The following is a 23754-nucleotide window of genomic DNA, read 5'->3' on the forward strand; positions in this document are numbered from 1 at the left end:
AGTTATACCTCAAACCATATAGAGGGGCGTGTTTCACGCTAATTAATAAATATAATAAACCAATAAATAGCAAAGTGCTTAGTGCAAAATATGATATATCTGATTACATCTAGATAAAAAAAAAAAAAAAAATTTTGTTGAACTCATATAGACAACAAAGTGCTAGTGCAAAAATATAATGAATCTGAAACAAAGTGCTAGTGCCAAGTATAATAAAAATTATGACAATTTATTGAAAAACAGTGCACATAAAAATATATAAATAAATATGACCATAAAAACAACGACTGGCAGTAAATAGATAAAAACAAAGTAGAGGAAAGTTGATATTTTTAAGCAGCTTATCTGATTGAAGGAGAGAGGTAGTTCTCCACAGTGCATGAGGCAGCCAACAGTCCCAACGCGTTTCGTCACTATGACTTCATCAAGGGGATATTGCTTCAGTGTGGTGGTCCTGTATTCATACCACACTGAGTTCAAATGAGAGTCAGGTGTTCACCCTACTTCCTTTGTCTTAGGGAGACCTCAAAACCAAGCGATTTCATAATTCAGCAAGCCATCATTTAAAATAGTTTGTGTTACAGGGTTTCCCATAAAGAAATGTTAGTTATAAATAGTCAAACGGCGATCTTTTAAGTTCAACTTCCGCCCTTTGTGAACTGGCCTCTGCCCTTAATTGGAGCGTCACATCCGTTCCCGGCAGCTGTGTTAGACCATAGCGCGCGATCAAGCACTTCCGTTTTCTTCCTCGTGTTCCGAACTGGGCACGTCACTTCCGCCCGCCGTGTGTTGACGTGTTTGGAGGTGAGCCGTGTCACTTCCACCAACCCTTCTGTCGTTTCGCTCCAGGACGCGGCACATCACTTCCGCCCTTACTTAATAGATGTGTTGAGCTCTTCCGCCCCATTGTTTTCTCCGGACTTATTGCTTCCACCCTTCTTGTCTATAGAATTAGTATGTTTTTTGCCCAAGTGTGAATAATGAGTAGGTGGTGTCTTCCATATTATCTGAAACTAAAATAATAAAGGATAAGCATTCCATTTAAGGAGGGTAATCTGTTTTGATGCTGGATATATAGGTTAGATCATTAAATGATTAGTCTAAGTATAACATTCTCCTTAGGCATAGATATATATTAGAATAATAATATATTAATAGTTTGATCTAAAAAACACTATGAATATGTACTGAATTGTTTTATGTATATAATTATATTGGATATTGTAAAAAGGAATTTCTTTAAAAGTTCAACCAAGAGGAGCAGAAATTCAGGGATATAATAAGTTGTGAAATGTTCTTAAGGTATGGGGATCATTCTTTCACTCTTTTCCTTGAAGAAGAGGTTCCAAAGACTCTGAAAATTTCTTGGATTTTCATATTGGTCCGACTCAGACAAACGACCTCTTTTCATCCAGTTAGATAGTTACAATCGGTTTTAAGATGTACTTGAAGTATGGGGATCATTCTTTTACTCTTTTTCTTGAAGGGGAGGTTCCAAAGACTCTAAGGATTTCTTGGATAATCATATAAGTCAAACCCAAGATCCACCTCTTTCCATTCAATTGGGTAGTTAGAATTGTAAAGTTCTGATATCATTAATCACTCCTTGGCCTTAAGGCTTGCAATTGTGAATATGCTATAATTCCCTTTTTAGGCATTATCATTCTCTAGCCTGGTTATATTCCAAACCGCCGGCTGAATTTGCAGCACCAGGTATTCTCAATGGGTTACCTTCCTTGGTACTAACCTGGCCCAATCATGCTTTGCTTCCAAGATCGGACGAGATTGGGCTCACACATGATGGTATGGCAGCAAATACATATTTCGATGGTCCATAATGCCAGATATTCTACCAAACCTGGACTTCCCTCAGAAGATGAACCTTCAGGGTACTACTCAGGCCCCTCCATAACCTGGGGGTATATTGGTAGATAGGAATGGAGCATATCACAAGAAAGGAGCAATTTCGTAGTATTCATTGAAGCCTTTCGGTGCCAGTGTGTCCAGTTCAAACAGCCAGAACATCTCTCTTCTTGATAGCAGATTGCCCAAATCCCCACCTCTTTCTCCCAGAGTAACGTGTTCTATTGCCTTGAAGGTGATATCTTCGGGATCCGAATTATGTTTTATTGAGAAGTGTTTGGAGACTGCATGTCCTTCAACTCTGTTTCTAATGTTCCTAATGTGCTCCTGAATTCTGATTTTTAGTGGTCTCTTGGTTTTTCCTATGTACTTGAGTCCACATGTGCACTCTAACAGGTATATCACTGATGTGGAGTTACAGTTCATAAAATTCTTTATAGTGTATTCCTTAGATCCGTCCGAATTCGTGAATGTTTTTCTCTTGGGGTGAAGAAATTTACAAATATTGCAATGTCCGCATTTATAGCTTCCATTGCACTTCAAAGTGTTCATAGTTGGTCTTTCATTTCCTTTATCCCTCAGCATACTCGGTGCCAGTAAATCTTTTAAGTTCCTTGATTTTCTATATATAATCTGTGGTTTTGTCGGTAGGATCTTTTGGAGTAAAGGATCCATCAGAAGGATATTCCAGTTTTTGTTAAGAGATTTTTTAATATGATTCTCGTGTCCATTATATGTTGTAATAAATGGTACCATTTCTTCTTTTTGTGGTTTCTCCGTCTTATATTGTAGTAGATTATTTCTCTGTAGGTTTTTCGTTTTCTGCATAGCTGTATTGATGATTGCTTCCGGATACTCTTTTTCTCTAAACCTGGTTGCATAAATATCAAGTTGTTCATTACAGACGTTAGCATTGCTGCAATTACGTTTAATTCTGTAGAACTGGGAGTATGGTATGTTGTTCTTCCATTTGTCCAGGTGACAGCTTTTGTAATGCAGGTAGCTGTTCGCATCTACTCCTTTTATAAAATTTTTTGTGCAAATTTGGTCACCTTCTGATGTTAAAATCAAATCCAAAAACTCAATACTTCTGTTGTTAAAATTTGATGTAAATTTAAGATTCATATTGTTATTTGAAATAAAAATTAAAAAATCGTTAAAAGATTCTTCCGATCCTTCCCAAATAATTAAAATATCATCAATATATCTCTTATAAAAAATGATATTGTCTTTAAAAGGGTTATTACTGTAAACATAATTCTTTTCCCAACATCCCATGAACAAATTCGCAAAGCTGGGAGCAAAAGTTGTACCCATTGCGGTTCCACAGATTTGACGATAAAATTGATTTAAAAATTTAAAATAATTATGAGTAAGTATAAAAGACATAAGATCACATAAAAACTCTTTGTGTGGAACTTCAATTTCTTCATCCAACTCTAAAAACATTCTTGATGCGTTGATACCTTTTTCATGCTCAATACATGTATATAATGATTGTACATCGATAGTTATCCAGTTATAAGTTGATCTCCATGTTATATTTTCGGTTTGCTGTAATACACTCGTAGTATCCTTTAGATAAGATTCTAGTTTGATAACATATTTTTGTAAAAAGATGTCAACATATTTGGAGAGGTTGGATGTGAGGGAGTCAATACCTGCTATTATAGGCCTCCCTGGAGGTTCTGTAAGTGACATGTATTTTTGGTAAAAAATAGAAAATCGGGGTTGTGGGGTTTGATTTCATTAAGAATTGAAATTCTTCTTTGGTTAAAATATTCCTCTGTAAACCAAAGAGTAGAATGATTCTAAGTTCTTCTGTATATTCTTCAACTGGATCTTTGGTCAATTTTTCATAAGAAATTTGGTCATCCAGTAATCTATGTGCTTCTTTTAAGTAGTAAGCATAATCCATGATAACCAAACCCCCCCCTTTATCAGCTGGTTTTAGAACTATCTCACGGTTTTCTTTTAAGTTTTTTAGTGCCTCCTTTTCTCTATTACTTAGATTTTGTTTTTTTATTGGTGCATAGTTTGTCTGATTATTGCAAAGGTCCTTCTTTACCATTTCATAGAAAACGTTTATGTGAGTCCCTTTTGATTCCAGTGGGTAATATGTTGATTTACCTCTAAGACCGGATTTTGAATTAGGGGCAATATAGTTCTTTAGAGGTGCTGATTCTTTTCTCAGGAAATGTCGTTTGAGTGTGAGATTTCTCACAAACTTGTTTAAATCAATAAAAGTGTCAAATTTGTTCATGCTTCTTGTCGGGGCAAAGTTCAAGCCTTTGCTTAATAACGTTATTTCAGATTTAGTGAGTGTATGCTGGGATAAATTAAATATGCCTTTGGATTTCGGATCTATTAAAAATTCCTCCATCGAAATATGTATTTGCTGCCATACCATCATGTGTGAGCCCAATCTCGTCCGATCTTGGAAGCAAAGCATGATTGGGCCAGGTTAGTACCAAGGAAGGTAACCCATTGAGAATACCTGGTGCTGCAAATTCAGCCGGCGGTTTGGAATATAACCAGGCTAGAGAATGATAATGCCTAAAAAGGGAATTATAGCATATTCACAATTGCAAGCCTTAAGGCCAAGGAGTGATTAATGATATCAGAACTTTACAATTCTAACTACCCAATTGAATGGAAAGAGGTGGATCTTGGGTTTGACTTATATGATTATCCAAGAAATCCTTAGAGTCTTTGGAACCTCCCCTTCAAGAAAAAGAGTAAAAGAATGATCCCCATACTTCAAGTACATCTTAAAACCGATTGTAACTATCTAACTGGATGAAAAGAGGTCGTTTGTCTGAGTCGGACCAATATGAAAATCCAAGAAATTTTCAGAGTCTTTGGAACCTCTTCTTCAAGGAAAAGAGTGAAAGAATGATCCCCATACCTTAAGAACATTTCACAACTTATTATATCCCTGAATTTCTGCTCCTCTTGGTTGAACTTTTAAAGAAATTCCTTTTTACAATATCCAATATAATTATATACATAAAACAATTCAGTACATATTCATAGTGTTTTTTAGATCAAACTATTAATATATTATTATTCTAATATATATCTATGCCTAAGGAGAATGTTATACTTAGACTAATCATTTAATGATCTAACCTATATATCCAGCATCAAAACAGATTACCCTCCTTAAATGGAATGCTTATCCTTTATTATTTTAGTTTCAGATAATATGGAAGACACCACCTACTCATTATTCACACTTGGGCAAAAAACATACTAATTCTATAGACAAGAAGGGTGGAAGCAATAAGTCCGGAGAAAACAATGGGGCGGAAGAGCTCAACACATCTATTAAGTAAGGGCGGAAGTGATGTGCCGCGTCCTGGAGCGAAACGACAGAAGGGTTGGTGGAAGTGACACGGCTCACCTCCAAACACGTCAACACACGGCGGGCGGAAGTGACGTGCCCAGTTCGGAACACGAGGAAGAAAACGGAAGTGCTTGATCGCGCGCTATGGTCTAACACAGCTGCCGGGAACGGATGTGACGCTCCAATTAAGGGCAGAGGCCAGTTCACAAAGGGCGGAAGTTGAACTTAAAAGATCGCCGTTTGACTATTTATAACTAACATTTCTTTATGGGAAACCCTGTAACACAAACTATTTTAAATGATGGCTTGCTGAATTATGAAATCGCTTGGTTTTGAGGTCTCCCTAAGACAAAGGAAGTAGGGTGAACACCTGACTCTCATTTGAACTCAGTGTGGTATGAATACAGGACCACCACACTGAAGCAATATCCCCTTGATGAAGTCATAGTGACGAAACGCGTTGGGACTGTTGGCTGCCTCATGCACTGTGGAGAACTACCTCTCTCCTTCAATCAGATAAGCTGCTTAAAAATATCAACTTTCCTCTACTTTGTTTTTATCTATTTACTGCCAGTCGTTGTTTTTATGGTCATATTTATTTATATATTTTTATGTGCACTGTTTTTCAATAAATTGTCATAATTTTTATTATACTTGGCACTAGCACTTTGTTTCAGATTCATTATATTTTTGCACTAGCACTTTGTTGTCTATATGAGTTCAACAAAAAATTATTATTTTTTTTTTTATCTAGATGTAATCAGATATATCATATTTTGCACTAAGCACTTTGCTATTTATTGGTTTATTATATTTATTAATTAGCGTGAAACACGCCCCTCTATATGGTTTGAGGTATAACTACATTTGTAAACCATTAACTTATCTACTGTACATTTTACTGTGTGTGAATTTACACATCTAGCAAACTAGTCGCCTGATTGTCAATTCTCTTGTTTTTCACTTTTTAAAAATACTCACACTAGTATTACACTATTGTCTCAGAGCGGACGCCGAAAAAAATAATAGGCTAAGTTGCTATACATTTGAATATTTATTTGTTTCACTCAGTAAGTCACACAGGTAGTGGCGCTGTACCCATCTATTGCTTGATATATATATATATCTATATATATTTCCAAAGCACATGGTTCGGCACTACTTAATGTAAAGTTACTTAGCTGGTTGCCTGCACACGATTAGATCCCCATACGTGCGGCACTCCCCGCTGACAAAAAAAATTACACTCCAGTCAAGACTGGTAATATCATCTATATATATATATATATATATATATATATATTTATTTATTTTTTGTGCTTTAAGTCATGTCACGTATCGGTCGTTCCATGCCAAATAATCACAAAGAAGTAACTTTTCAACCTGACAGTCTCAGATTTTCCCAAATAGCAGTGCGAAACTAGTCAGAGCTGGGACACTGGACCTATATTTGTTATCTGCAGTCACCTGCCATTACCCCAGGAGATCTGGAGAGACTTACACCACACAGCTTAATTGGACTCTCACTCAGCACTGAGGTGGAGGTGGGGATGCAGACGCGATCTACAGGACTTTTCACATATGCAAGCTAGTCGTGGCCCCCAATCCTCCCATTGGAGATATTGCCTCCCTCACATGTACCTATGTCCAGCTTGAGCGGTTACCACTAGCAACATCCACTATTGTTGCCGGATACCTCCCACCGGAGAAGTGACCGTGTTCAATTTATTTCTTCTCTATTTCTCCTGAGTGCATGACTTCATGTGATTTGGTCTGGAAGCCTATCCATCCAATTATTATGAATGACATATATAGACATAATATCAAGTACACTACTATTTGAATGAGACTCTGGTCATACTGCAGGTGCGGATTATAAACTCTTTATTACTGGTATATACCAGTTCTTTTGTAGGATCCAGCTCCTTTAGATATACTAAAGCTATTATCTATGATTTATTTTCATTTATTTTTTATTTTTAAACTATTTCATTGTATATGTATATATATTTTTTTATTTTATTTTGTCCGGTCAAACTGATATATTGTATTAATGTCTGTCTGATATTAAATTATTTTTAAGAAATTATTTTTAGCCATATTTTCCATTCATTTTAATTAGTGCAGAGAATAAATTGGAAGGATGGTAGACAGCATAAAATAACTTTCATATGTAAAATTTTAGTCCTCAGTGACACACTGTGTTCATGCTACAAGGTTGCAAACATGACAAAAAATGTTACATTTATGCTTGCACTAACTATGCAACTGGCAAGTTCACACTTGTTTTATAGTGATATAATGGAATTGCGCTGTGCTTATGTTAACTTATTGGGGCAAGGGTCCAGGAGCTGCTATATTAAAGGAGTCACCACCTGCATTTTCAAAAATGTAGTAAAAAATTAAGTTATATAGCGCTCCCCTTATTGTGTGTAATGTAATAGGTTGAAACCAAATCTGATGAACAGATTCAACTAGATGACTTGGGTAAACTAATCTACTCAAACTCACTTTGAGCGGTCAATGTGCTAAATTACTAGTTGTAATTTTAATAAAGCAAGGACAGTAATGTTCCAGAAAAGTATAAATACATTTTATTTTTTAGTTTAGCTCAATGAAGTTCTAGGGACGAACAGGCCAACAAGGATGACGTAAGGAAAGGTAGTGGTGGGAGGACAGAGGGGAAAAGTGAATTGAGAGACATATAGGTAAAGAAAAGTAAAAAAGGGGGGTAGTAATATAGTGTGTATAATATATATATATATATATATATATATATATATACATACATATATATATATATATATATATACACACACACACACACATACACAGTCAGTTGCATAAATATTGGGACATTGACAGAATTTTCATATTTTGGCCTCCATTCACCACCACAATGGCTTTGAAATGAAACAAACAAGATGTGCTTTAACTGCAGACTTTCAGATTTAATTTGAGGGTAATTACATCCAAATCAGATGAACAGTGTAGGAATTACAACGGTTTCTATATGTGCCTCCCACTTTTTAAGGGGCCAAAAGTAATGGGACTATCAACTCAAAAGCTATTTCATGGACAGGTGTGGGCTATTCCCTCATTATTTCATTATCAATTAAGCAGATAAAAGGTCTGGAGTTGATTCTAGGTGTGACATTTGCATTTGGAATCAGTTGCTGTCGACTCTCAAAATGAGATCCAAAGAGCTGTCACTATCAGTGAAGCAAGCCATCATTAGGCTGAAAAATCAAAACAAACCCATCAGAGAGATAGCAAAAACATTAGGTGTGGCCAAATCAACAGTTTGGAACAGTCTTAAAAAGAAAGAACGCAACGGAGAGCTCAGTAACACCAAAAGACCTGGAAGACCACGGAAAACAACTGTGGTGGATGACAGAAGAATTATTTCCCTGGTGAAGAAAAACCCCTTCACAACAGTTGGTCAAATCAAGAACACTCCCCAGGAGGTAGATGTATATGTGTCAAAGTCAACAATCAAGAGAAGAATTCACAAGGGTGAATATAGAGGGTTCACCACAAGATGTAAACCATTGGTGAGCCACAAAAACAGGAAAACCAGATTAGAGTTTGCCAAACAACATCTAAAAAAGCCATTACAGTTCTGGAACAACATCCTATGGACAGATGAGACAAAGATCAACTTGTACCAGAGTGATGGGAAGAGAAGAGTATGGAGAAGGAAAGGAACTGCTCATGGTCCAAAACATACCACCTCATCAGTGAAGCATGGTGGTGGTAGTGTCATGGCGTGGGCATGTATGACTGCCAATGAAACTGGTTCCCTTGTATTTATTGATGATGTGACTGCTGACAAAGGCAGCAGAATGAATTCTGAAGTGTTTCGGGCAATATTATATACTCATATTCAGTCAAATGCTTCAGAACTCATTGGACGGCACTTCACAGTGCAGATGGACAATGACCCGAAGCATACTGCAAAAGCAACCAAAGAGTTTTTTAAGGCTAAAAAGTGGAATGGTATGCAATGGCCAAGTCAATCCCCTGACCTGAATCCGATTGAGCATGCATTTCACTTGATAAAGACAAAGCTGAAGGGAAAATGTCCCCACAAGAAGCAGGAACTGGAGACATTTGTAGTAGAGGCCTGGCAGAGCATCACCAGGGATGAAACCCAGCATCTGGTGATGTCTATGCGTTCCAGACTTCAGGCTGTAATTGCCTGCAAAGGATTTGCAACAAAGTATTAAAAAGTGAAAGTTAGATTTAGGATTGTTTAGTTTGTCCCATTACTTTTGGCCCCTTAAAAAGTGGGAGGTACATATAGAAACCATTGTAATTCCTACACCGTTCACCTGATTTGGATGTAATTACCCTCAAATTAAATCTGAAAGTCTGCAGTTAAAGCACATCTTGTTTGTTTCATTTCAAAGCCATTGTGGTGGTGAATGGAGGCCAAAATATGAAAATTCTGTGAATGTCCCAATATTTATGCACCATGCAAAAGAGGAGATTATTTAAAAATTAGACTATAAGAGTTCTTAGAAATCCGCTTGTTATAAGGTTGACAGTAAAAACAAAGTAAAAATTGAGGTTACTGTATCCAAACATTGTTCATGTCCAGGTAAACACTTCCAGTATAGTGGGTGATCTAGGATAACGTTACTGATCTCACCCATGGACAGTGGAGTAGTAAAGGTAAGTAACTGGGCTAGCGCTAATAATAAACTGTGATGGTGGGCAGTGTAAATAGTGATCTCTGCAGTCCTGGCTAAAGGGGATACCTGTCTGGATAAGGTGCGGGATTGCACAGGCAGCAGGTGTGTCTTTGTCACTGTGCAAGGTGTCACGTCTCTAACGCCAGCAACGTTCCCTAAAGTAGCACGCAGACGTGGCTTACATTTACTCGCGGCTGTAGACATGGTTGTTGATCGTCGCTCTGGGTCCGCTCTCCATCTGTCCTGGGGCTGGGTAGTGTCGGTGTACTTGTAGTAGTAGTGCAGGGAGCTTGTAGTGTCTCTCTGTGTTCTAGGGATGGCCATCGGTGGTATTCCATCGATGGCCACCATTGATGGTGCCATCGGTTATAACAATCGATGGTACAACAACAATCTATGGTGAACCGTCGATTGTTTGCACCACTCAATGGCCACCACTGTGGGCTAATCAAAAAACAGGGGTCTGGACTTACAGTAGGGGGTAAGCATAGCGGGCACACAGGGGGCGGGGCTAAACACTGTCTCGTGAGCAGAGAAAAAAAAACATTGGGTCCCACTTTACCATTGATGGCAGAAAACAACTGGCTCTCTGCCATCAATGGCAAAACCATCGACCATCGGTAGTAAACCATTAATATTTGTTAACTATTGATGGTCGATGGCCATCCCTACTGTGTTCTTCTCAGTCTGGCTGACGCTTATGCATTGAGAACTAGTAATACAAGGGACTAAAAGCCTGATTCAGTGAGGATCGCATTTGCTTATACGCAGGCAATCGGCCAATTTTGCGTACTGCGCATGCATCGCAAAGCGCAAACCGGCTGCTGCTATCGGGACTGTGATCATAGAGGATACGCAGACCTATGACAGAGTGATTGACAGGAAGTGCAGTTTGTGGGTGGTGACAGGGGGTGGTCGGGCGAACGCAGGTGTGCCAGTGCATTGGTACGGTGTTGCATGGGCGTACATAAATTACCCACTGCGATACCAGGCGCTGCCTGAGGTCTCATAGCGTGCGCTGAAGAAAGCAATTCCTGAGTGAGGCCTGACCTGCCTTAACTGTGCGTATGGGTCCGATGTTACCGATTGTTTAGCTATGTTGCCAAAGTATATGGATGCGAGTAAGGGGAAGTGGGCGTCCTTATGTTAGGCTGCGATCGCAATGTGAATGCAAACATTTACATATCACCGCTGATATTAGCAACTGCATTGCGTGTGTATAAGCAGAATAGCGATCCGTAGTGAATCAGGCCCTAAGACAGTTTATCAGTGAATAGTGGTAGTTTGATCAAAAGCGTGAAATTTTCATAACTTCTGCAATTTTTACAGCTTTCCTTTTGCAATAGTTTTCTTATTCCATTCTTTTTCTCTTGATAGGTGATACTCTCACACTGCTTACACTTTAACTTTGTGACTGCAAAGCTGAATCACTCCTGCATGTTGCCACTTCTGTGTCACTTTCCTCATCAATTGATGTGCTTGGTTCTTCCTCAGTAGTTAAAGAATCCCTTTTAATTTGTTACCCATCACAAATCATTTGATCACTACTGGCATGTGGCTGTATTTTAATCATCCATGGTAGCACCTTCTTTAATTGTTTTCTATTGCTGCTATGTCCTTTAAAATACAATGGGTTGCAGCACTGAGTCCTAATGTACTTATCTATTTGTCATGTTCTTGATCAAACTACCACTATTCACTGATAAACTGTATTAAATAAACCAGAGATTCCCAAACGTGGTCCTCAAGGCATCCCAACAGTTCAGGTTTTACATATATCCATGGTTGAGCACAGGTGGTTAAATCAAACTGACTGAGGTACTAATTAAGTCACTTGTGGTCAAGCATGGATATCCTTAAAACCTGAACTGTTAGGGTGCCTTGAGGACTGAGAGTCTCATTCAGACCGGCTCGCGAGCGCAGGACGCTCGCAAGCGGGTCGATGGTACTCAAATGCACATGCGCACGACGGAGGGAGCTCCGTCATGCGCATGCACGAGACCCGGATAGCGACAGCCAAGCTGTCGTTCCAGGTCTTGCACCAAAGGGGGCGTGCTGTCGATGGTGATTGACAGCACGCCCCCTTTGGAGGGCGTGCCGGGGGCGTGGCAGCCAGACGGAGTCGTTCCCATGGGAACGCCTATCGTCTGGGGCCGGCCCCACTGACATCACTAGACCCTACCGCAGGGTCTCGTCGCAAGCCCGATGGTCGCGATGGTCTTGACCATCGCGACCATCATCATGGACGCTCGCATAAGCTGTGGGTGGTAAACCACAGCTATGCGAGCGTCCAAAAGGCCGCTCCAAATGTAAATAGGACAGCTCTGATTCAGAGCGAGCGCTCTGGTCAGAGCATCCGGCTCTGAATCAGGGCCTAAGTTTGGGAACCTCTAAGATAAACTGTTTTCGTTTTTTGTATCATACTTGCCTAATCTCCCGAAACAGCCAGCAGCCTCCCGAAAATTGTGTGGCACTTTCGTCCCCCAGAAAAGCAGGCAAGTCTCCAAGCCGGCTGCCTACCCCTGCAGCTCCCACACAAATCCCCGCAGCAAGGGAATCGACGACTAATTTGCGTTGAATTGCGTCAAGGCCCTGCTCCACAATGCTGGTCATCTCTGCATTGTCTAGCGCTGGCGGGACCAAAATGACATGATTGCGTGATCACGCACCTCACTCCGCTTCTAATGCCGGATAATATCCCCACTCCCTGCTATGCCGACCTGGCTGACCCATCCCAGAGCCAAGCATGCCTTGTATCACTAGTTCTCAATGCAGAAGCTGCAGCCAGACTGAGTAATGCAAACTACTGACAGTTCACCATAGATTGTTATTGTACCATCGATGGTTATCACCGATGGCACCATTGATGGAACATCATTAATAGCCAGCCTTAGAACACAGAGAGAGACACTTCTAGACAAGTCTGCATTTGCCAGTTTTAATGGTTAGTGCAAGAAGGGTTCAACTACCGTAATTAATATTTTTTTTTAATCCTGTTCCTAAAGGCTTACCAAAATGAAACTTACACCAAAGAGAGATTGTATTTAACTGTATAACATACTTTATGTACAAAAAATTAAAAACATACACTTTTTTAGATATTTAAGGTCAAAGATCACACGTGACCTTGAAATGTAAAAGTCAATATTTATATATAAAACTATTTTTCGAAAAACTATCGTCCCTTAGCTTTAAAAAAAAAAACAACATGAAAGCTCTACCACAATTAGAAGCAAAGTTATGATTCGTTTTAGTTGACCATGCCAGCATACTATTTTTGTCATGTTTGCAACCCTGTAGCATGAACACTGTGTATCACTGAGGGCTAACATTTTAAATATGAAAGTTACTTTTGGCCATATTCAATTAGAGGCAAAAAGCCTTTTTCACCTGTTTTTTTTTCAAAAATTTTGCCTACATTTTTTTTGACAAATTCAATTCCAGGACAATTTGGCCTAAGCAGAAACTCGATGCATTGAATTCTCCAAAAAAGATTTTCCAATCAATAGCAGGTTAAAAGAAGTGCAAAATCTTTATTTTGGGGTGCAAACTTGGGGAAACGACTCAGAACCCTTGGGACAGCCCCCCAAAAGACACCTGCAAAAAAAAAAACTAAGAACACCCCAAAAAAGACATGTCAATTTTGGGGTAAAAAGTGGGGGGTACCCCAAATTTGACTGAACTACCTATTTTCATCAAAAAAATACTTCTTAATGCCATTCTTCACAACTTTTACAAAGACGCTAATAGCAAGCAGGTTACACAACTTAAGTACGCAAAATAGTTTTATTAGGACTATATTGATTTCCTATGTTACTGTATCTTTTTCTGGGGTACAGACTGATTTCCCCAATTCTTTCAGTACTTTTCGCCTGTGACGCATTCGCCTAATTCCGTTTTCGCCTGTTTTGCAATTGAATTAGGCGAAAAGTGGGGATGCATGGAATGATTTTGCCTCTGAAACAGAATACCCTTATTTGTGTCACCTATCATCCTACCAAATTTCATGAAAATATGAGAGTTGGAAACTGTGATGATTTGGTATGGCATGAATGCTCCATCAGCACTTCAGAGGCGCTCACCGTCAATCCGTTTATTCTAAACACATTACATATTATAATATATATATATATATATATATATTATATAGACACACACATACATACACATGTAATGTATGCAGGTCACTTATTTAAACAGGAAGCACTTGCCTGGTAGTTCAGTGGGATCTAAGGGAAGGCAGTGTAAGACTGCCGCTCTCTGGTTCGGAGGAAGGGGGTAGCAGATCTTGTAGCTGCCTAATAGGATCCTCGCGTCGGAGAAGCAACGATTTTGGTAGGGCCCAGCAATGTTTGTCTGTCGCCCTCTTTTTCTCAGTTAAAAGACCAGAAGGCAGCAGTGCCAGATGTTAATATCAGATGGGTACTGTGCCTACTTTCTCACTTGTATATTGTACATATATGTGATATTAAAGTCTAAAATGTGTTTTACATAAAATACATTATTTATGGATACTTATGTCTGACTTCCCTGCAGTATTAGTTGAGCACAGACTGACATAATCTTGCCTATGTGAACACTACCTAGGAACTAGGCACTGTGACTTTTACCCTTAGAATAAAATACAGTCAGTCAGTCTCTTGTTACATAACTTGAGAGAAAAATCATTAACATTCCTTAGAGATTTGCTACCAACAAGCACACAGAGGAGAGCCCGGACAACCCTTTGCTTCCGCCGGCTTTTGTACACAGACAGCTTAAGAGAAGATTATGTCAGCACCATTGGCAAATCTACCTATTTTACAGCCCTCTAACAGAGAACGTGAAACCTTCTTCCCTCATTCTGCTAATGGCAACAGTGAGTTTTCACTACCAAACACTAGTAACCGAATTACATTTCTAGGCGAGTAGATTCTATAGTAAACCCAAGCAGAGTTACTGTTCATAAATGACAAATAAACTGGGATAATAAAATGTAAACATCCAGGTGTCTTTGTGATATACTACGTATAAGGTTGATAGTATAAAGGTACATATCAAGAAGGTTACTAGTAGAATGGTCAACATTGTCATTAGGTCGACCATCTTACTGTAGACAATTAAGTTAGACTGTGTTAAATTGTCAACACAGTCAAAAGGTCGACATTTGACATGTTGACACTATAAGACTAACAATTCTAGTCAAACCCTGAAAATCATGAAAAAAAACCCATGTTTTGACATTAGTGTCGACATTTTGACTGTATCAACCTAAACACATGTCTACAGAATGATATTCGACCTAATGACCATGTCGAACTTTTTATTGTCGACCTTCTGAATGTCAACCTTTTTATTGTCAACCAATTGACCAGTATCCATAAAGTTAACAGAAACAAATCGAACTAAAATAATAAATAGGTTACCTTAATTTCCGAAAGCTTTTTCCAACCTAGTACACACAATGCTGGAAACAATATTAATAGGTTTTACACATAACTGGGCCTTTGGATGTAATATGAAGGCAATTTAAAAAATGTAACAAACATTATTTAAGATTTCAAATAGCTAGCAGCTGCCTCGCGCAGATAGCGGCAACAGCTCTTCTCCCTGCCACATGCCTTAGTTACAAGTCACTTCTCTGACCTGTCAGCTCGCAACGATTATGCCAGCCAGCCATCTTACAGAGCATTTGGTACACTCACCATCCCAGGGCTGGCCTCTGGCTGTTTGGGAAGCATCACCTCTACTTTCCATGCTGCAAGGTATCCTGCTGATGGTTGCTGCCAGCCCCCCTTTATTGGGATCTCCCCTCTAGTTGGAACTTTGCCCTGGTCACCTGCTTGATTTGTTTGCTAGTGCCCCAGCTGATGATTTTACTTGCTGTAGTTATGAAAAACTATGTGGCAAAGCAGTCACGGGGTCTCAGGAGCAGGCAGACCACCAAAGCTCAATGGTATACAAATACTCCCTTACCCCACCCCACCTGAAGCACCTAGTTCACTATCCACTGGGATGGGTGAAAACATATTGGCTTATAACCCCTAATCTCTCCTCATTTGGGGTTCATTCCTCTAACAAAGCACAATAAATTTCTTATATCATTTCCCGTCTTCTGGATACTAAATTGGCACCATTGAAGCATTCCCTGGACTCCGCCTTGGGTGCAGCCAACCCAGCATAACTCCACGCCTCCATGAGGCGGAATAGAGGATATCTACCCTTGAGGACGGCCTGGCAGAGGCACAGTACCTGCTCTGCACAGACAAATCAACAACCTCCTTAATGTATGACAAACTGGAGGACCTTGAAAAAAGAAATCGGAATAACAAAGTCCGCCTTATCGGCCTTCCAGATTCAGTTAAACCTGAAGAGAATGCATTTAGTTTCTTCATGGCCCCTATGTGAAATTGGCTGTTCCTTTTCTTCTGGTCATAGACTGTGGAGCATATGCACCACATTGGTCTAGAACGCCAAAATTATCAAGGGAGACCTCGTCCTGTCAGCATGTGTATCTTAAACTACGGTAACAAGGTTCTCCTTATGGAAGCCTACAGGAAATAATCTGGACGTTCCTATCAAGGGGACAAACTTCTTTTGTTTCAGGACTTTTCATACATGGTGGTGATGAAAACGTGAATTCTTCCCAATCTGTACACAACTCTTCCACATGGGTCTATGCTTTGCTTTGTTGTACCTGGTGAAACTTTGTGTATCACATGCTGGGAGGCCATATTTCTGTTTCTCACCCACAGTGACTGTGGCTCCATAGTTTCTAACAATGTGTTTGTCTTTAGTAATTTAATTATTGTTGTTTGTGGTCTTATTACTTTGTTTGGGGTTGCACTAATCCTTCCCTCTCTCCCTTGTTTTACCCCTCCCTTCCCACGACATTATTGCTAGTTTATAGTTGGTGGCCCGGTTGGCTGACCTATCCAGTTCTAAAAAAATTTCTAGAACTAAGAAAGATCACAGAGTGTATTGCCCCGTACACACAGATATCGTTGTCTGATCGTCCTGTATGATATCGAACATCCAGCAACATGCACCAACCCCCAAACGACGCAACGACCCGCAATCGACGATCACGGGCCCCTATAGCAAACAGGCTAATCTGGTTGATATCAACCAGGTTGGCCTACATGCATGGGCGATGGTCGATATCGACCATCTGTGCCCGACCATCGTTTGAGGGGTTAAAAAAATATCGTTCATTTATTCTGACCGTGTGTATGCACCATATCATCGTTTTTGTTTATTTAGTATTGCACTCATGTTCCCACATTATTCTTCCCCTCTGTATTTGTAAGATGCTTGCTGGGATGGGCAAGGCCTCCTTTCTTTTGCTCACATTTATGATTGCCTAGAGAGGAGTGGGTTTATAGGAATACTGCTCACTACATTCTCTTAGAATTAAACATTGAATACAGTTTGACACATGGAATGTCGAGGGTTTTAATGCACGTTTAACGCAAAAAAAGTGCTAGAGCATCTTAAATGTCTCAAGCCTGATGCATAACTGTTACAGGAACCAATTGGAAAATCTCAGACCCAAACACCTTCCAGGATAATTGAATTGAGGATTACAGGATGGCCTCATTTATCTCAAAATGAAGGGGGCTGGTTAGTTTAGCCTTGAATTTATACACATTTTCCAGACGTTCCATCATCAACGGACAGCCTTTTTAAAGAGTAATGGTTTGAAAACTGCCTCTTTCTCAATACAACGGGGCACCAGACAGGGCTACCCTTTCCCCATTGCTTTATAATCTTGCTGATTAGGAATTGTATTCATGATGGACATTGGGGATAGCTATTGGTGACATGATGTGAAGATACAGTATCTTCTTTCGTTGATGATTTACTCTTTTACTTTCATGACCTGTTTACTGCTATCCCCGCTCTTTTGGAAACTTCGAGGAATTCCCACTTGAATTCTGGTTTACTCATTAACGTATCCAAGCCAGAGGCATTGGCATTTCATGCAGAGGCCAAGAGGAAATGGGGAACCTCTTTTCTCTTGCAGTGGGCTGATATCTTATATTAGCTATCTAGGTTTACGTATTCCGTCTCATCCTTCTCAATTATCAACATTCCAAGGTTCACTCACCAAATATTGACAGTTTTTCAAAAATGGAAACACCTCCCAATTTCATATTTAGGCCAATGTCACCTCTTTAAAATGATTAGTTTACCTTGCTTACTCTATCCCATCCAAATGCTACTATTTGTAGTGAAAGCAAAGGAATGCTGCAATTAAGATACAGCTCAGTAAATTTATATGGGCCCTCTTATCTGCTGCAGCAACCTCTTAAATTGGAGGCATTAATCTTCCTTGTTTCAAGGATTATGCATTGGCTGCTAACTATAGGTATGCACTGTACTGGATAGGCAGCAGAGACAATTTTGGCATAAAAGCTTCTTCTATAGTCCGGTTAAAAAATACCAGTTAGTTGGCTTTCTTAATTTTCATTGGGACTTCCATCCTCCCTCAAGGAGAATCCTTTGATCTCCACAACACATCATATCTGACATGTGCTCAAGAAACGTCTCAGTTTTGCTACTTCTCAGATCTTTTTTCTCCTGACATTTTCTAAACCTGGTATTTAACGTGGGGATGCCTCTCATATAGTTCGTTCTTGGTACCTCCAAGGTCTTTGTTACGTATATATCAATTTGTGGATCACAATTACCCCTCGGCCCCTCACTCATTACCAGCTATAGGAGTAATACCTGAGCTTAACATTTCTATTATTTTCTTATTTCCAACTTGTAGTGTTGTCTCATTTGCCTCCAGCAGTTACAGGTTGTGCAATAGATGTTGCGCTAAGACACAGACCGCAAGGGCCCCATACTACCACATCTTTTATATACCTTCCCTCGCCGTTGGTTGGACTTGACCAAGCTAAAAGGTCTTGTGGTTAAATGGGCATTGTGCATTCCCGAGAATGAAGGTACATGACATTGTAAGGGCAGGTGCAAACCACCAAAAAAAAAACCATGTAGTTACTGCGCAAGGTGGAAATTAATACCAATTATCTATATAAAGTAATATATATTTGCTCTCTGATGAAGTGTACATGAGACTTGTTGAAACATAAAATCTTAGTTTAATAGACAATATGACACATATGGGTTATAAAATATACGCATATCAGATAATGATACAATTTACCGTGGCTGTATATTAAGTAATACTATTGGATTGATAAACAAGTAACAGCTTGATTGAATCCACAATCTGGTAAAGAACAAATAAATTAAATAGAAATAAAAATAGAAATAAAAATAGAAATAAAGATGAAAAGATGCTGGCGTCCCAGCACTAGATCATGAGAACAATAAATAATAACTGTTTCTGTACAACCAATGTATATAGATACAATGTTCGTGGCCATACTACTAATATACATACGGTCCTGTAGGTAGATGTAAAAAGTCACGGCAAACAATATTCCAACCTTGGTATGCCCGTCAATATGGCAGGAGGTGGTGGTAACCGCTGACTGTAGACAGACCGGGTTTGCTGGGTGATAAGTTCTCTGGCTCCTCCGGCACCGGCCGGGATCGTGTGCGGCTGATGAAAGTGAACGACAATGTACCACTGGAAGTGTGACGGACAGGGCTTGCTGGGCAATTAGTTCTCCAATTCCTCCTGTCACAGACACGTCTGTGGTGAAGCGGTAGCAGCCGCTGACTGTGTCAGACAGGGCTTGCTGGGCAAGTAGTACTCCAGCTTCTCCAGCAGTCAGACGAATAGCCTCTAGGTTGCCGTTGTTACGTCCTCGTCTGCAAGACAGTTCCCGGGCTGAAGTTTGAAAGGCTTGCACTATCAATTGTACATCTGTTCAGGATCTCCTGGAAGGTGTGTCTCCTCATCATATGCAGAAATGCACCTCAAGCTACTTCATAATACTACACTCCTAAATTGACATGTCTTACAGAGGCTTCCACTGACTCGATTTGTTTTAAATGTATGCAATCTGATGCGGACCTCATGCAGGCTGTCCAGACATACATACAACAGGACCTGGGTATCTCATTTGTTATTTGTAGTGAATGGACTAAGTGGGACCTTAGATCTATCCCACCCTATTGGCTAAGGTGGCATCAGCACTCAGTCAGTGCAGATATGGTGACGCAGCAGGAGGCATCACGCCTCCTGCTGCTCTACGTATCCGAGCTGTGTTGTCCAACGCAGCATCGGGCACTCTGCGGAGCATCATGTGCAACGGATGGCGTGGCCAAAATTACGTGATCGCGTGGTCACGTTCCCGCACCGATTCTAATGTCGGGTAATATCCCTAGCCACGCCCGCTATGCCGCACCATGACCCCCCCATTTTTATTTTTTGTCATGTTTGCAGCCCTGTAGCATGAACACCGTGCATCACTGAGGGCTAAAATTCTACATATGAAAGTTACTTTATGCCGTCTTATCTTACCAAATTTCACGAAAATCTGAGATGGTCGGGTTGAAGAGTTACATTTTTTGTGATGATTTGGCATGGAATGACCCTTCTACCAAGTGGACTGGACTGACTGCTTAATAAACGTAGAGAGCAGGGCAGATCATTGTTCCTCTATTTGGCTGCATTATAATAATACTCTCCTGGTTAGACATTTTGGCAAAAGGCCTTCCACCCTTCTTATACCTGGTCCTGACCCATGTATATCTATCCTCATGACACATGCCTCATAGGACCCAGATTTTCCATACTGCTTTGTTGATTGCTTTTTCTATTCCTCTGATTTTTCTATTAGATGTTTTGTGCCTGCTGACGTCGTTTCTCTTTTTGCTATTTGGAACATGTGGGTTTTACTTGTTTATTATGAACCATTTTAGTTTATGTTATAATTTTGTGTATCTTTCAATAAATGTAATTGCAAAAAAAAATCAAATGGCCAAAGAGAAAAAACTGATGCAGGGAAGGACATTTATCATTTCCAGCTAGATCTATGCCTCATTCATGCATTACAGGGATATCATTAATAGCAAAAAGCATGAGGTGGTCAGTAAATTGTGCATTCACTGCCAATGCACTAGATGCAATAAACTTTGGAAATATTAGCTCTCTTTGTACACATCCCTTCTCCACCCACTAACATATCATCATGCAGCTCCCAGCTCAAACAAATCTATAAATAGATCACTTATAAAGAGGTAACAAGTATTGAATAGATCCCTCTTACATTAAAGTTTTCAATTTGTGTGTTTTATTCCATTTAATCTCAGTGATGCACAGCCAAGGAATGTTTGCTGTGTTCTGCATTGCCGTGGAGAAATCAGTATTACACACACTTTGTACTTCCACGTTACAAGTGGAAAACACTGGTTAGACTGGCATGCTGGCTAAGGAAACACTGCTTAAATAAGTACATACAACAACAAAAAAGGAAACATTGCCTTTATAGAAGAGCCAGACCAACTGGAAAACTTTTGTGAATACTGGTGCATAGTAAAAATGTACTGGTATCAAATCAGATTCAGTCATTTTTCTTGAACATTTTATAAAACTATAACAAGTGGTATACTGGGCAGTAATAATAAAGGTTAAGTCCACATCCTGCTGCAGAGTTAACATGTATTATATAGGTTATGGTACGCTCTAAAAGAGCCTAAATGTTCCTGGTGGTGCTTTTCAAAATTAGAAAGATTCAAACACACCTCCTTTAGATCATCTGAGCTAGAATGGGCAGAAGGACTTCACACAAGTAGACATTCTCTGTACTATCGCAACATATTGTGAATAGGAAATATGTAAACCAGTAAGATGTTTAGATAAATCGGGCAAAATGCAATAGAGTGCGAGCCGACGCCGCTGCGGGAATACATGCGAGTATTGCACTCTATTACATTTAGCTCTGCCTGTCTTGTAACTCTCCATTCTCCTCTCTTTAGTACTCAACATTAATTAGAAAAATAAACATAAAAGTATTTAAAAAAGAAAGAAAGAAAGAAATCAGCATACAATAAATCCAATCATTTAGACACTTCTGTTAATCATCTAGATATGGCTGCAAACAGTGCTTTCATGGGTGGGCGCATAGGGATTCATCAGGGCTTTCTCTGCACTCATTTCTGTATTAACCACTGCACGTGACAGATACATTACATCCACTGAAATAATGGTTAAGGATTAAAACACAAAGAATATTCTGCCTGATGAAATTAGCCTGGACGGCTGAGAGGCATGGCCGTGTAATGGTGCAGCTGTGCTATTCCCCCTGTGGGATATTGCATAAATTGGCATCAGGCTCTTTGTGATGGGCAAAATGAATAATTTATGGGAGAATTTTTATCTTCCATATAGTTATCATAACAGCAGCAGCAAGGGGCATGATAGTGTTTCATCTCAATTCGTCCCTCAGTGGACATGTCACAAGCAACGTTACGTGTTTGTGCATTTATTCTGAAATGCACTACGGCCGCACAGACGCGTTTACCGCACAGCGCTATTTCTGTCTGAGTGTATGCGTTTTCCAGACACTGATGACATGTAGGCTGGGGAAATATTCACACTTATTTAATGGCAAAGTGCAGAAAAAAAAAAAAACACTACAAAACACCAATCATTGGTATTTATCATAAAAGGTACGGATTGTTATTAATCATTATATAGTGCAAACATATTATACTGTGGTGTAATCCGTCACATCAGTCCCTGCCCCAGTGGAGGCTACAATCTAAATTCTCTAGCACACAAACAGTATTTACGTAGTAGGTGTACATGTGTTTCTATGTTTGTTACATACATTTCTAACATGGTACTATAAAGAGGAGGGCTGGCAAAGTTTTGGCTGGTGTGTGGTTTGGGGGACTGGTGCACGTACAACTGGTGCAGGCCTATGTGCAGCAAAGGAAAAATAGGAATGTGGTGGGGGGTTATGGGGGGGGGGGGGGTCAGGAATATACGAGCCAAGCAGCTGAATCAAACAGTACAGTGTGCTTACGTGGCCTGCTGGTTCACACAGTGCATAGTAAGGGGGAACCACTATGAGAGCACCAGGGGGCCTAGTCAGTATGGACTTTTTCTTCAGTGTTATTCTGGAAACTGGTGATGAATTTAATTCCAGAAATAAACCATATTCTATTCCTTATTTCTTGATTCATGGATTTGCTCAATTTTTATCCAGTTTTGTGCTAGTTGGTATATGGTTGCATATGCTGTGTGTATAATTAGTTTAGTTGTTGGTTTGTGGACCTGTCTGACTAGGAAGCATTGTAGCAGATTGTCAGGACATGTCCACCACATACTGTATGGAAGAAAGGGCCTAACTGACCGCACCCACTCCAGCACAAGCTGGTAGTGCCTAAATAAATTTAGGGGAGTCAATATGGAACCAGGGGCCTGATTCTGAAGTTGGAGTACAGCATAAAAGTGCAAGTAACTGTGTACAGTACCTGGACAACCCATGTTGCAATGCAAGGGGTGCAAAAGACTTGCCTTACATAAGTGGGTCAAAGGAGAGGGAGGTTTTTTGTTAAATAACAAAAAATCCATAAGTGTTATCCCAGCTCCATAGTGTGAGGGCAACTTTTTGAGAACAAAGCTAGGTGTGTGCTAGTTCTAAGCCAGGGGAAGTGCAAGAGCGGACCTACTACTTTGTCTCCCAAGCTGAACCACCTTTCAGAGCATGGTTTAGAGTGCCATGGCAATTATGGTGGATTTACAAACATGCATGACAGGTTTTGGTGCTGGTGTCTTGCAATTCAGTGATCCTTTGTAAAAAAAATTACGCTAAGTTAAAAGTGAAAAAATGTGTATAGAATTCAGAAACCAGCCTTGACCTTCCAAAAGGATTCAGATAAGGTGGTGCACCCTTTAAGATGTACCAAAATCAAGAGTGTATCTTGCAGGACAGC

General features: G+C 39.9%; 1 protein-coding gene and 2 pseudogenes across 8 annotated transcripts in view; 1 reads left to right on the plus strand and 2 right to left on the minus strand.

The window, feature by feature from the left end:
- SPIRE1 (spire type actin nucleation factor 1) overlaps positions 1–23754 on the minus strand; it is a 204623-nt gene that overhangs the window by 81377 nt on the left and 99492 nt on the right. The gene's annotated exons all lie outside the window — the stretch shown is intronic.
- On the minus strand, positions 1699–1817 carry LOC148526975 (5S ribosomal RNA; annotated as a pseudogene).
- On the plus strand, positions 4257–4375 carry LOC148526976 (5S ribosomal RNA; annotated as a pseudogene).

Source organism: Taudactylus pleione, unplaced genomic scaffold (assembly GCF_031769625.1).
Source record: "Taudactylus pleione unplaced genomic scaffold, aTauple2 ptg000093l, whole genome shotgun sequence".
In the NCBI taxonomy this organism is placed as follows: Eukaryota; Metazoa; Chordata; class Amphibia; order Anura; family Myobatrachidae; genus Taudactylus; species Taudactylus pleione.